We start from the raw sequence: 12,157 nt of genomic DNA, 5'->3' as shown, positions 1-12,157 counted from the left end.
TGAATGGCAATAATTGTCTCCTAAATTTACTCTTACTTATGATATTGATGGTACTGACTCAGAATAAATTATTATTATTTATTCTGTGGTACTGATTAGTGATTATGTGTAAGATATATTTTTTAATAATTAGAATGTTTTATTAGCTTTAAGTTAGATACATATTATGTAGGTACTCCATGTATACTTAAGTTTATAGGTATTTGATAGATGAAGGTAATACCATAAAATGCATAGGTATATATTATATAAAATTTATATCATAATTCATTTAACACGATATGTAGTCCAAGTGTATACGAGAATTGAGTCACTCATGCAATCATATCTAGTAAACAGTAAACCCAAAATAATATTATTAAATTATTTTAATATATAGGTTACCATATTATTATGATTAATATATTATAGCGTAAGTACATTAAAATTAGATATTATTTTAACATTAAGCATAATATATTAAAGGTTAAAATGTGCTGTTTCTGCTAATAGATGCACATTATTTTCAGTAGTTTATCTATTTAAGATTAACACAATAGTCCATATTTATTTTATTGTTGAAATTACGCTACAATATGTTATTGCTAGGATTTGTATGAATCGGGACGAGTAACAAATAATATTATGCACAAGAGCACAAGGTAGTTACCATACTACGCTGGTCTACTGGCTATTATCCTAGTTTGTAAGATTATGGCTTGTCATGGATTTTGTCACAGCCACATCGTCGCAAGTAGGTATCTTCTTAGTAATTCTCAGTTCTAGTAAATTTACAACACTTGGCTATTTTTATTCTATGTTCTTAGTTCTTATGTTAAATAATTAATAAATCGTTCTTTACGTATTGCCATTTAAATTACAAGTGTTCTGTTAATTACCTACTTTTTTCAATAATGTCTCAAGCTCATTAGAAACTTGCTGTATCGTTTAAATAATTAATGAATGGTCACAAGTCACAGCAGTGTTTTACATAACGATCAGTACACGTATTATGCAGTATGTTCATTGTAATTTTTATACTTTGCACTTTGAGCTATATAAAACTAGTTGTATAACAAAATATCATCATGGAAAAAATTAAAAAATTAAAATTTAAACAACAAAGATTTTTGACACGATTAAGTAGCTATATAAATAAGTAGGTAATAGTAAACTGAAAAAGTAGTTCACAGAACATTTTAAAAAGTCTTTGCAAAAGTTCGATAGATGGCGCTACAAGTATATTTATATTTATTTATTTTCCGAAAGCAAGAGTTGAGTCGCTCGACAAATGTTAAGACAGGACGACTAGTCGACAGAATATTATTCGATCTTCATGAATTATTAACAGTATGACGTTTGGTTCCCAGTGTATATTGAACTTTGGTTCCCTAACATTTTAAACTATAATTATTATTAGTATTATTTTATACCTATTATAAATCAATTCGATAATGGTCAACACGACAACACTTAATTATTTCTTGGTCAATAGTTACCTACCTACTTATTTATTTACTTAATTATTTAGTTATTTTTATAATTGTTTTTATTTTTTTATTTTAAGCATTCGTTACTTTGCTATCAATTATTATTCGCCACTAATCACTACTGTGAACCATTGCACAAGGTTATTTTGTGATCACACAGTTATTACAATTTTACTTTGTTTATTATAGAAACAATAACTATAAACTACATTTTTTGCTATATTACATATTTCAAAAAGCCGTGGGAAAACAATTCTTTAATTAATGAATTCCAAGATTCCAAAATCCTATGACAAATAATTTCAAAGAATCAATTAATATCCTATCTTAATATTTATAAAAGACAAGATTTTCTGAAAGTTTATATATTTTTGTTAAGGATGGAATGCTGTCGAAAATTTGTTTTAGATTTACTAGACATATTATCTGACTTCATTAGGGAAAAAAAAATGGAAAAATGTGAAATACGATCAACAATGTATTTAGGTTTAGTACTGCACTTATCAAATCGATATCGGTGTATCTCGTTTGTGAACGAACAAATTTGATTGAAATAAGCAATTAATTTTTAATATAGTGAAGTGAATGGCTTCGTAGAAAATAATTTAAAAAAACACAATAACAAGCAAACAATTTGCGCCACAGGTTCAACACATGAATTTATTTTTCATTGTTAAATTTTCCATAGACATGAGTTGGATCCATTATTACGAATTATTAGGTTTTCAAAGCTGTCAATCAACTCAGTTAAATTAAAAATACCGGAAAATTAACTTAAAAGGAAAATATGACTTATAAATGCAAAAACTGACTTAAAAAATTAAAAAGTTAAAAAATGTAAAAAACTGCAAAGTAAAAGTTTCATAAATGGATTTGTTGCTACATAATTCAAATTATGTTCTTACAAAGTTACGTTTCACAATCATCAAAAAAAAAATTATTTTCCTACAAATTTACAGCTCTAGTTATAATGTTGACGAAAAATCGAAATCTAAATTCGAATCTAGTAATTTTGAAGATTAGCTGATGCCTATAAGACTATATTTCACATTTCACACTGTGCCAAAATGTGTTAAGTTTGAATTAAACAAACATAAGATAAATTACTAACTAATATAATTAGGTATAAATGGATGATAGATATAAAATAATAATAATCTGACTCCGTCCTGAATAAAATACTACGGCGCTCGTTGTATTTCGGTTTAAGCGTAGGTACGTAAACGTCGTAAACTAGACTACACATAGATAGTGTTAATGTTACCTACTTGATTTTATGGACAAACTCTCAATTGATATGGATAAACCTCTTGTAATGCTTTTGGATAAGGTGTTAAATGTAGTTCGTTTGTAAAACACTTTTCTGAAATTCACGAAAAAATCGGTTTATGTAAGTATACTCTCAGAGTTCAGACGAAAAAAATTGAGCAACAAAATATGTAAACAACTTTTATTATGGTTAAGTAAATAGTGTTTCCGTAATAAAATTTAAAAAAAAGTCACTGTAAAAACTGGAAATTGTGTCTACAAAATTATGTTTAATACTTCACTGAAAAAACTATTCAACCGTGAAAATCTAATTCAAATTTATTTTTTAGTTTTGAGGTAAAAGAGTGACAATGTGAAAAGTAACTGTTTTATAATTTACTAGCTGATTTACTCAATTTTGCCTTGGTAAAAAATTGACAATTAATATAAAATACAGTATTCATTGTTCATCGGGTCATTGACCTAGTTTACGAACGTGACGACGTTTTCAGTGTTACTCATTTTGTGGAAAAATTCTATTGATTTGAGAAATACGGCTGCGCGCCTGCGCTGCAGTCGGGTTGAAATCGGTTTATTCGTGGAAACGTAAAACTTTTACGTATATTATGAATTTTACTATACGTGATGAAATTTTCAAAACTTATGGTTGTTTATAAGTCATAACATAAGTTATTTATACGTATTTAAAGTTTTGATGAGTAAAGCGGAGTGGTAGTAAGATATTCCTATATATGTCGTAATAGCGTGAACCAACTTCGTTCAACTAAAATTTAATTACCCTTACCTTTAACTAATCAACTATTGAAATGTTGGCAATTATCAAATTTAAAGGTAACAACAGTTACTGCGTTATGTCGAAGGTGTTTTTTTCGATATTTTATTTTTAAAGCGAATTATATGAACTTCTTAAATCATAATATTTTACAAGCCTTGACTTATCTAAAACTATAAATTAGGTGTGTAATAAACTTCTAAAGCAAATATAATGTAGAAGATGTTGATAGGTACTTTTAAATTTAGTACTCAGTTGGGATAAATTTACTATATATACGTATAACATCGTGAAAAATAACAAAGTCGTAAACTATAGTTTGCACACGGTAACCGTTGCTATGTTACGCACTTAGATGGAGGGAAAAAGTGAGGGTGTCACGCCCTCCAAAAATTAATCAATACAGTATTTCACCGCTGGTATTCCACGGTTGCCAACGAAATAGAGCGCGTATATCAACGTCCAACAGTTATTTCGGTTTGATGACGGACCTTCTAGGAGAGGATGGTAATGGCGGTGATTTTTTTTTGGAAAATCAATACTACTGCCACTCTTTTGCTATGTACAAACCGAGGATAGGTCATACATATATATATATTTTATAAAAGAAGTATAATATTTTAACGACGAAGCAACTGCGGACGAGAAATGAGTTTATGATATTACGTATAACTCATTCAATTATTTCATAATACATTGATGTCTTAAGTCTTTTTTAATTCAAAATAAATATTTATTCATTTTATTATAAATCTTTTAATTTTTTTAATCAATGATTTTGTTTAATATTATAAAGTTGTTTTTTACGCAAGCTAAACACCTGACAGATAGATTTACCCACGAAAATTGTAGAATAGTTTTATTTGTTTTTGCTGAACGTTTTTTTCCCTTAATAAAAAAAAAATATCGTCTAATTTGTGTATTAAAACTATTGGCATTTTATAAAAAAAAAAAACTCGTCGGTTAGTCAATGGTATTTGAAATGTTTGAATTGAAAAATACATATTTTCAAACGATGCGATGCATATGATGAAATTATGAAAGTAGCAATTTTCATCTAAAATATGAGTTATATTGTTCCTATATTGTTCATCCCTCCTAAAAAAAAAAAAAATAAAAAATCTAAAACATTTACCTCTATTATCAGAATTAGAATTTTTATTTTAAATAGCTGTATTAGCTATCTAAGAGCATTGACTGGAGATAAACGAAACTGTAATGAACTAATGAGCAATCTATTTATGGCGGAATAAACAAATATGCGGTAATGATTTTAATGTTATTAATAGCGGGAAGTCTCCTAAAATAACCGATTCAATCTATTATCTAAACATTATTTAAATCATCAAAATCAATCGAGTACCTATTTTTTGATTCTATAAGATTCAGTCATAGGTACACTTGGTTTTTTATAGTATATAATAGCTGTTATATTTGTATCCTTAAATACTCTTATGATCCGTCTGGGATCCCAAATATTATCTGTGCGAAATTCGGCTCCAATTCATTAAACGGTAACTATGACAAACATATTTTAATATTTGCATATGCGCCATTTAGATACAAACCGACTAATAATATATGTGTTGGTCGACTATCTATTATATCTGTCTATAATTTTCGTATCATTTCAGTTGAAATTGTCTCGATTGTTTTTTGTTGAAATCCGTTTAGTATTTTTTGTATACACATTTTAAACACACACTTGGGCTCTTATGCATAATAATTATTAGCTGTAATTCAATTTTAAATTGATATAGAATTAGCTATTCAGTCTAAATGACGAAATATAGTACAATACGGATAACAATATCCAACCATAATGACTATTTTATTATCCTTCAAATTAGAGCGTTGATAATTTATTATTTTATAATAACTATAAATAATAAATATATGTGATTAACATATCTTAATATCGCATTGATAAAATATTTTACGGTAACGTTCTGTATTATTTCAACTCGCGTGAGCTTTTATTTTCGTGTGTTTTTTTATCTTGTATGTGGTAATGTGGTGTACTTGAACTTTTGCGGGTTTTTTTCTTACTGACTACCTTATTTTATCTTATCCTTTAAATGTATTTGAAATTTCATCAGATTTGCTTACTTTAATAATATATTTTATTTTATTTGTAGATAATGACCTTGGAATAACTTTATTTTTATAATATAAAAAATTTAGAATTTGTCATGCAAAAAGATATCACTACATTATCATTACAATAGCATATATCTATTAATATAGGAAAATGAGAAAAGGACAATATAAGGTGTGACGGATATAATATGTATATTATTTTTTTAAAGCGTACGTTGACTCTATTCGAATACAATAAATTTAACAACGATGACTCGTACTGTTCGACTTAACCTAACTTAACTTCATCATTATAGATCTAGGGTTTATTCTGTACGTCATGCGAATATTACGAATGTAGTATGTTTACGTGAATTGGAGATTTTTACTACAACAAAATAAATATTATTTCAAATCTATATTATCATAGCTGCGTAGTAATTTTTATAACTGTTGGTTTTAAACACATTGTTTCTGCACGATCATAATAATTGTTTCAGTAAATATAATTTTAATATAATTTTATTGACGAAATGGATGATTTGGATTTGTTAGAAAATCTTGCTCTGAAGAATTATATATTAATGAAAAAGATGCCGTCAAATACCCTAGAAAAGTATAAACTGATAAAAACTTTTTTAATGGTAAGTTATTATAATATATATTTCATTTTTTAGTATCACAATGTAAATACTTTGAAAACTATTCGTAGGTATAGAAAATATAAACTTAATTGAATATTTTAAAAAGAAGTTTATCATGATATATTAATGATTATTAAATGATTCAATGAGACGAGACATTACTATGATATCTCCTTTCATGGAACCTCTAGTAACATCAAGAGACTTAGCTATTGAACGAAAAGTTTGATTATATTATTAATATTTAAAACATACATAAACTACAATATTCACAATAACTGAATAACTCATATTTTTATAAGCTAGGTTTTAACTGATATTCGATTTTTTGCGCCAGGAAGCTATCAAAACGATATAAATGTAAGTGGATATTTAGCATAAGTCAGACTCAAGTCAGCAGTAGACAGCTTTTTGATGAACATGTCTACTTTCCAAGAAGTTTGATGAATTAAATATTATGCGAAGAGGGTAGATGTGTTTAATAATTATTATAATATATAATGTTGTTAATACACTATATCTATTAATAATAAGCTAAATGTCTCTACTTAATAGGTATTTTTTTATTCAAGTAATTAGATATCGTTATATGCATATTGTATATAAAATTAAAAAAAATATTATTTCATTATGATATCATAAATATTATTCTAGATTCAATGAAAAGTTTGGTTTCAAGACGTAGTTGCAGGAGTTCTTGATTGCATTGACACTGCAATGGAGGGATTGTTTTAAGCAATAATATATTTAAATGAATTATGATGATAGTATCAAACACATAAATAAGGGAATTTATTGTACAATGCTGGCGGTAATATAACCCCTTATCTCCCTCTGTACCCCTAAAGTGGCACGTCATTGTAAGTAAGAATACTACCGTAATTGGTATTTAAGAGCGCACGGCTATACGATGTTCATGTAGGTACGGGAATACGGATATATGTGTCATAATATAATTATGTTATATACGTATAAATATAAAATTTATACGAAAATTAAACATATGGCCAAAGGTTCGTAGATCTAATTTTTTTTTGACTGTACAAAATACCAAATGACGTTCTTATATGGATATTATGGATACGAACGATAGTATACACTGACAATATACATCGGTATGTCGTACAAAATAGTCCCCTGACCGGAGTTTCATATTTTCACATTCATGTAAAAGCTTAAGGTACCTTGATACAATATAGCTACATGGTTTTTTTTTTTTTTATCAAATCGTTTTTTATTAATTTACATTCTATACTTTGGTGTACAATAAGTAAATCGTTTGATCATAATATATGTAATATAATAAGAACGACGATAGATGGGAAAGATGTTTCACATTAGAAACGTCTATACACGAGTAGCAAATGTGTATTATTTGAGTTTGAGCTTAATATATAAATTAGAAATTTAAGAGATCTCTAGGCCAGTTACATTTGAGGCATCTGGCTGAATTTCCTGAAAGACTGTTGGAAAAAAGTTGAACAATGAGGCTGTTAGTGTGGTATTTCGTTTTGGAGTGGAAGCGTGAGTAATATATGACAGCTGTTTGATTATTAGTTAGGATTTTTAGATCATTATGCAAAGACACATTTGTAACGTATTTGGGGGAATTGGCAATAATTCATAAGCAAATAGTTTGGAATGCTTGTAATGCTTGCATTGTTCTGATGTTGGCTGGTTTGCCGAACCCCAGAGTGTAATTCCATAGGAACCAAATTGGTTGCAGTTTAGGCTTTTATAAAAAATTATGCGGTTAGAGATGTTACAGAGCTACATGGTTAGAAAAAAATAATAATAATAACTGACATTGTTTTTAATATTATATTTCAACTCTAATGCTCGCACAAAAAGTTAATATTGTTTCAATTTTATCTATATCATGGCGTAGTAGACGCACTTCATTTGTATACGATATTGCATAAGTAAGTAGTAGTAATAGTTATGTACATATCAAAATACGACGAGGCGAACAGACATATTATAATTTATATTCTCTAATCTTAACGACTTTCTTCTTTGTTGAGTGTTTTTATTTTAAATAATAATAGATAGGTAAGGTACTCATCGGTAAAATTTCAGGGAATTATTTTCGCTGGGCGTTGACAAAAAATAATAACTTAATACGTCGGCACCGTTCCAATAAATTTCGAGTGTCACGTAGGCTGGTCGGTAGAAACGTGTGTTTGTATATTATAAGTATGTAATACATTGGAATGGATATTTTAAACAATTCAATAATAACAAAGGACTAATACGATACGTTTAATCAAGTTGTCTGCAGATAATATCGATATCACAATGAGGGCGTGCAATTGACGTGATGCGTATTAATAACGTTTTTGGAATAATAACATCACAATAATATAATGTCAATGCACCATCTGATTATAATGTCTAGAGACGGATTCAGTGTTTGGAAGGGGGGAGGGCTAAATATTTTTTAATATTATAATTTAAAAAATTAAATCTAAAACCAAAGATAATAATACTATTGATTAAGTGCAACGTGCATAATATACAGACCATGTACAATAACGTATTTGAGCGCCTTAGAAGTGTGCCGAGATAAATCTATTGATCGAGTTAATTTTATATGTATATATAAAAATATATGCTTCACGCATTATATGAATTGGCGTGCCGCAAAAATTTTGTAAAAGAAGAAGTGTGCTACATTGTTAAATAGGTTAAAAACCACTGTATTAAACGAAAATAAATATCATAATGATTCATTAACTATGTAATATAATAGATTTCTTACTATAATAACATTACCTGTATAAATAATAAGTTTAGGTATTAAGAAGTTTACTCTACTTATATTTTATTATTGTACAGTTAACGGGTCGTCTGGATTATGGAATATTTACACGAGACCCATGCCTCAAAATCAAAATAATAATAATATTTGTTATTGCGTCTTTATGCCTTATAATGCCAAAGTGATACTTCACAAAGATAGTTATAACTTACCGCATGTCATAATGATAGTTTGACGTGAATATCGGCATTCTGAAGATTGTATATAAGATCGTAATAGTCCGGCCAAAGTGCTCTCAGCAGAAACTATCAACTAGTCAACTTTAAGGGACGGCCAGTTTTTAAATTTTAATGAATTTTTTTAAAATTATTTCGAAATTTTGTACCTAGTTAAAAATTCATAATATTTTTGTTGTTCATGCCTAGAGCCTAACAACTTAGTACAAGGTTTTATTTTTAATATAATTGTTTAACAAGAGTTATAAATGTTTTAGTACTGTTGTGATTCGACAATTATTTTTTCTGAGCGCTTGAGCTTAAATTTCATTATAAATTTAATATTTTACGCATAAAATCATATTTTTAGTTTTTTTTTTTTTAATTTAATATTAATTGTGAAATTTATTGAAATATAAAATTATTATTTAAGTAAATAACCATTTTCTATACTCAATACCAATTTTAAAATAGTAGGATAAATATAAAAAATTTTATATTTTAATTTTTAATTTTTATAAATAATGATAAAAATCGTTTTGTTTAGATACAAATAATATATAGGTATACATTTTCTTTAGGTACGTTTAAAATTCAAATTTTTATTAAATCCATTAAAATTACAACCATAATTTGTAAATAATTTTACTACAAATGATAAATATTTTAAATTAAATAACACATTTTTTTGACTCATAGTACTATTACGACCGCTGACAGTCGTGGGTTTCTATCAAGATTCCTTCGGCTTAGCCAGAAGTTTTTTGATACACTATGGATGGATGATCATTTTTTGTTCGTATTTTTTTTTTAATTTTTACAAATTATTTTTTTAAGTAAAAATCATGTGTATTTGATATAATCATCAGTTTTTCTAGTCTAGACTACAATATATACTTGCATGCAAGGTTGTTTTCAAAACTGAAGGTTTCTTTACTATAACTCATAGCTTATTTCGTTGTTGTAATATTACTGCTGAAGTTAACACTATTTTATCAAACAAAAACTTTTAAACATAGTTTTAAAAAAGATAGGTAAGTAAATACCGCTCAGTTATACATTAGGTGTCAATTAAGACACTATTCTGGGTGTATAAAATTTGAATTCAATGATGTATTATTCTATATGAAAAAGGATTCTGAGTGGAGACGGTCTATCAGCTAACATCACTAATAAGTATATTTTTTGATATAATATTTATTTTATTTTTAGTATTATAATAGATTGATATAAATTTTATCAAAAATATTGCTTTTTTATTTTATTATTAATATTTAGTTATTATAATAATACATATTTATATCATATTATATAAACTTAAATAATTAATGTAATAACATCTTTCTATAAATACCGTAAAACCGTAAAAATAGATTCATAGTATAAATAAATAATAATATTTTAAAATAAATTAAAAATGTCGTTGCGCATAGAGTAAAGTTAATAATAATATAATATATTATGTAGATTCTATATTCTATAAGTTACCTTGAATTATGTTTTTAAATTATAAAAAAAATAATTAAAATCTTTATTTATCGTTTAAATAAGTAATTTCGTTCGATGTTAAACTTAAAATGTCTATAAAATATAATTATCTTTATACAATTTAAAATTTTATGGTTTCATTTCTTGTATTTGATATTCAAAGCTTAAATATTAAAATAAAAATTTTCATGCATTTTTAACTAAAAACAGTTTGCATTATTTTTTGCATTTTTAATGAATAATATATTTGTATTTATAATGTTTTTAAAAAGATATGAAAACATCTGTGTAGGATCTTGTAATAAATTTTCAAAAATTTTGACCTAGTGAAGATTTTTTTTATTAATAACTAAAAAAAACAATACATTTTTCTCATATCTATAAATAGCTTAAAAAGAGTTTAAATATTTTGAAAATTTTATAATTTGATGAAAATTTAAATTATCTATTATTTTTTTTTCTTTTTGAAATACAACAAAATATTGAAAATTGTTTCAATAAGAAAATTAATATTTCACATGTGAATATGAAATGTCGTAAAAATTTGAACTTGAAATACTCATAAAGTCATAAACATCGTTTTATGATGGACGTTATTTTTTTGTATACATTATTAAATCTTAGGTATTAAAATAATAATTTTTATGAATTTCTAATTACAAAATAATTTGTATATTTTTAAGATTTTTATGAATATTAAATTGAAATGTTTATGAAAAAAATATTGTGGCTATGTATTTTCAATATTTTTAATTAAAAAATTAGTGACTTATGAAGTTGCTTTCTATTAAATTTTCAATAATTTATTGCTAATAAATTATTTTTAATTGAAAAAATTAAAAAAAAAAAAGTTGAAAATTTTTCATCCTTATAAATAGTTTAAAAAGAATCGAAATATTCAAAAATAATTATTATAAATAGAAAATGATAAAATAACCATTTTGTGAATATTTTAAGTGTCTACAACAATTTGTTCTCAAGTTACAAAAAAAAAAAAATCAATTTGCGTAAAATTTCCTATTTTTCTTTATTTTTTTTTTTGTTTTTCCGATTATAAAAAATCGTATTGGGAACATTTTACTTTTGACCCTTAAAGTATTAACTAGATATATGTTACTTTTAAATATTTTCCTCATTTTTACTACCTCAAAAGTTGATGAAGGATAGATAAAAAAACACACATCATCGTTCCATTCAAAATTTAACAGGAGGCAAGTACCGGTAATGGCTCTGCTGTGTACTTTGGAACTGTCTATTTTGTATTTCATTGTAATGGGAGTGTTCAATTTAAATTTAATGTTATAATTTAAATTGTCGTGTATTATCAATTCTGAATTAATTATATACATCATACCTATAATATTTTGTATTACTTCCTAGGTAGTTGTCGTTAATTTAAGTTAATATCAATAAACAGTAGAGAAACTAGTTTGAAATGAGTTTAAATATTTCAAAATTTC

This window comes from Melanaphis sacchari, unplaced genomic scaffold, assembly GCF_002803265.2.
Source record: "Melanaphis sacchari strain LSU unplaced genomic scaffold, SCAv2.0 Contig88_pilon_pilon, whole genome shotgun sequence".
NCBI classification, from domain to species: Eukaryota; Metazoa; Arthropoda; class Insecta; order Hemiptera; family Aphididae; genus Melanaphis; species Melanaphis sacchari.
This window is presented reverse-complemented; position numbering follows the sequence as displayed.